The 4,722-nt window shown below is 39.0% G+C and overlaps 1 pseudogene; it reads right to left on the bottom strand.

Annotated features, from left to right (window-relative positions):
• Nucleotides 1-2,960: 2,960 nt before the first annotated feature.
• Nucleotides 2,961-3,917, bottom strand: LOC128564423 (olfactory receptor 52L1-like; annotated as a pseudogene).
• Between the last annotated feature and the right edge of the window lie 805 nt (nt 3,918-4,722).

Here is a 4,722-nt window from a genome sequence, read left to right as displayed (position 1 = left end):
GATGGGAACATGTTCTACTTAAGAGAACCAGGAAATATTCCAAGCTCAAAATCAATAGAAATAATAACTAAATTGAAAGCAATGAATTAGTGAATTGATGAGATAATGACTCTTGTATTGCCAAAGCACATGGATTGGTTTAGTAAGCTGTGCACGCAAGGTGATAAGGATTTTAGTTCTTTATAAAGTGAAGACATGCCTTTGTCTCACTAAACCCTATAAATGCAGTAAGACCAAATAGAAACAGAGGCAATTCCCAGGTAACTTTGGTTCTTCAAATTAGACATGGAGGGCAAGCATGGAAAAACAGCTCCAATGATCAGCAAAATATAGAGAATCATCTCTAGTTCCAGGTACAAAAGCTACTCTAGTTCAGGAAATGATGAGGGATTGCTCATGTTTCATTTTCCTCTTGACAGCCTAAAGAGAATTCTTTCTGTTAGGAAATCGCTGCACAATGACCTACAGAGTCCTATAATTAGGGCACAAAGGCAGTTACTTACAGCCTCTGAAAAAACTCATGTTTACTACCCACTCATTTAAGAATCTACAAATATTTGAGAAGGACCCTTATCACGTAAAAGAAAGATCGGGCTAAACAGGAAGAAAAACCTCAGAGAAAAAGATTGTATGCAGAAAAGAAATTCTTATAAAATACACAAAAATATTTTATAAATGTCCTTTTTAATGTATCTTGAGGATTCCACAGAAGTAACAGAATATAAGTCGCTGTGAAAGGTAAGAAAAGGCTAATGCAAATGGCTAATACTAACATTTAGATGAATAAGTGGGCAGTGTAAATTATTGGAATATTTTCATAATATTGATAAATGTTAGCATAGGAGATCAAGGAAAACAGAGAAGGCACAGATAAACAATGACAGGAATAAAATAGGAGTAGACTACAGGTGCAATATAAAATAAAATATGATAACAAAATAACATAAAACAATTTTCTGATAATATATTCAAACAAAAGTTAAAAAAAGATATTACACAAACAAAAACTGTGAACTTTTATAAAAGGAAATTCTAAAAGATATACTTCAGGCAGAATTATACATAACCCACTTTGAAGATCTATAATAGGAAACATAATTTTTAGGCTATGGTTAGCCTACAAACAACAAAAGTTGCAGAGATATGGTGCATTAATCCAGATACAACTCTATTTCTGGCTCAGGTTCAAGATAGACTTGGTGACCCAGTGGCAGGAACACAGGTTCTTCCACCTTATTGCTCTGAGATCTATAAATTACCACCTCTGCATCTTTTGCTCAGGAAAGCTGCTTCAGATTCCACCATCATATCCACATTGCAAGCATCAACAGATGATGTACCATTTCTACCAAATGCAAGTACCCCTAAGGTCAAAGAAGTTTATTCCAGTAGATGTGATGTGACATAGCCTGGACGTCCCCGGGGCAATGTGCCAAATTTTGAGTCCTAGACCTAGAACCAAGTTGACGTGTCATTCTGACTGTGACAACTCACACCACCCCTCCCTATTGTACCAGCCAATTTAAAGACATAATAGTCTATTGCACAGAAAACTATTTATTATGGGTAAATTTACAAAGAAAGGAGAAAAGAGAAAGGCAAACTATTCGCTGCAATCCTTCAACCAATATGAATCCCCACATTGGATAATCTCATCACCTGAGCATCTTACCTCATGGTAGCAATGACTTCACTTCTTCCAAGAACGAACAAAATGGATTGCTTTTTAAGAACATAAAAGAGGTAAGCCAGATCTTATGTCAACATCCAACAAGCAGGATGCAATACATCAATTGTGACAGTCTTCTTACAAGTTTTTAACCACTACCTATTAGGAGAAATGCAAGATCTAATTGCTGTCCCTTCATATGCACTTTTTCAGAAAAAGAAACTCATTTGTAAGTGGCATAACTACTTCTACATTTACTAACACTACATTTATCAACACCAGATAATCACACATTCTGTGGTTTTTAGACACTAATAATTACATGTTTACTTTTGTTTGGTTAATTTGGTCTTATTTCCTCCTACCCTAAGCAAAAATATAAATAAATTTAAAAATACAAGCAGGCTGGGCACAGTGGTTCACGCCTATAATTCTAGCACTCTGGGAGGCTAAGGTGGCTGGATTGCCTGAGCTCAGGATTTCAAGACAGTCTGAGCTAGGCTTTGTGGTGGGTGCCTGTAGTCCCAGCTACTAGGGAGGCTGAGGCAAGAAGATCACTTGAGCCCAAGAGTTTGAGGTTGCTGTGAGATATGATGCCACAGCATTCTACTGAGGGCAACAAAGTGAAACTGTCTAAATAAATAAATAAGTAAATAAACAAACAAATAAATAAAAATACAAGCAGACTTTTCTTAAAATAAGTGCTATACACATAGGTATTTCTTCCCTGAAAAAACAGATCATAGTTTATTCTTCCTAGAATTTGCACTACGTATGTTTGTTTTAAATAAATAGGTTAATCCCCATATCCCATACTATAACCTTCTTAGTTTCTTTGAAGAAACTTAATGGTACACAGGAACCCAGTTACCTGTAGCTCACAAAATTAACTTAGAGGTTTTGAAGATACTCCAACCTAAAACCAGGCAAAAGTTGGGACTTTCCTTTCCCATTCCAGATGATATTGGATGGTCCATCGTTGGGTGAAGGAGGAATGATGATGTATCCAGAGCTGTCATCTATTTCTCCTATCTCCAAGTTCCTCTGACATAAGGAATGGGGAAGTGTTGGAGTCAGGAGCAAAAGAAGAATGACTAAAATATTCACAAATCCAGCTGTCCAGGCACATCCCGTGAGATATGGGGCCAAGTACCTGTGGATGGTCTCTGCCCTGGGACTATTAACACTAGAAGAAATTGTTAAATGGCCTCCATCTATGTAATCTAAACCAGCCATGGGATACCAGCTGTGTGGCTGGCAAGAGCCTCTGAGGAAAATAATAAGGGTGTGTTCACATCATTCCTTTTCTGTAGAACATCCCAATTACTCGCTGGCGGATCTCTTGAGTCTTCACCCTGTAGACAAGAGGATTAAGCACAGGAGGTACAAGGAGATAGAGTGTGGCCAGAAGAACATGGATGTGATGGGGTACGTGGTGGCCAAGGCAGTGAGTCAGGAAGGAGAACATTCCAGGGACATAAAAAATCAGGATGACACAAACATGGGATCCACATGTGCTAAAGGCCTTAATTCGGGCCTCACCACCTGGTACCATCAGCACTGCCTGTAGGATGTAGGCATAGGAAATGCCAATGGCCAGGATGTCTAACCCAACCACGAGCAGTGCCACAGCCAGCCCATAGGCTCGGTTCACTGTGGTTTCTCAGCAGGCTAGTTTCACTACAGCCATATGTTCACAATAGGAATTCCCTATAACATTGGCTTTACAAAAGATAAGTCTCTACAAAAGGATGGGGAAGGGGATGAGGAGGAATAATTCCCGCAGAAGCACTACCACTCCTATGCGCCTGACAATACCTGGATGCAGGATGCTGGAATAGTGCAGAGGATGACAAATGGCAACATAGCTATCCAGGGCCATAGCAACAAGTATCCCTGACTCCATGGAGGAGAACGCATGGAGGAAGAACATCTGGACGAGGCAGACAGTGAACCCAATCTCATGGGCATGAAACAGCAGCACTGCAAAGGCTTTGGGTGCAGTGAAAGAAGCCAGAACCAGGTTGATGGCAGCTGACATGGCCAGGAAGAGGTATATAGGTTGATGCAAGGATGGCTCAGTCCAGACAATGAAGAGTATGGTGACATTGCCCACTAGAGCAAGGAGGTAAAGGACACGCAGAGGTAATGCTATCCAGTGCTGGCTTTCCTCTAAACCTGGAATACCTACCAGGAAGAAAGAAGGCTGGAGCAGCCTCCAGCTGGAATTACTAAGGGCCATAATCATGGCTTATAGAGGAAAGAGGGAAAGAGAAACAAAGTCATGATTTCTCCATACCTGATAATGTTATCAAATTATCCAGATTGGGCTACCATCTTCATGAGAAGAATAAACGGACTTAAACTGCAAACAAGGAAATAAAGTTAGACAAAAGGGGGAAAAATCTATTTTTCTGGCAATTTTTTGACAAGTGAGATATCCCCATGTCTGAATTAGGACAGGCTCTTGTTACTTAGAGATAAGATTAAACATATGCTCCTTTTGGAGAAACACTTGAACTCTACTGTGCAATTACTTACACTGGAACTGTCAATTTCAAGAGATTCTCTTTATTAATCTCTTGCCATTTCTGAATACTATAAATTAACCTGTTAATTTTGAAATTAGTCTCCCTCAGTTTCCATGACACAGCACTCTACAGTTGTTCCTCCTGGAGTCCCCATCCCAGCATCTTCCCAAATCATTATGTTGTTGATTCCTGGGTTCCAGCTTCTCCTCACTTCCCAATCTCTGAATTGAGTTCCTCCATTCCCACAGGCTTAAATATTTAAATATAATAATTTCTTCCAAATCTGTATCTAAGTTAAATAACTTTCTGTAATTTGATATCCATTCTTCCATTTGTTTCCTGAATATCTATCTATACCATGCACTCAATGTATTCAACACTAAATAATTCACTTTCTCAAATCTATTCTATCTTTTTGGCAATATTTTTGTGAATTACATCACTGTCTACCTACCCAACCCAATCTAAAAACTTCGAAACCATTCTTTCTCATTAACTCTCATCCCTTTTACCTATTCACCA

This window comes from Nycticebus coucang, chromosome 14 (genome assembly GCF_027406575.1).
Source record: "Nycticebus coucang isolate mNycCou1 chromosome 14, mNycCou1.pri, whole genome shotgun sequence".
In the NCBI taxonomy this organism is placed as follows: Eukaryota; Metazoa; Chordata; class Mammalia; order Primates; family Lorisidae; genus Nycticebus; species Nycticebus coucang.
The sequence above is the reverse complement of the archived record's forward strand: the minus strand, read 5'-3'. Positions and strand labels throughout refer to the sequence as shown.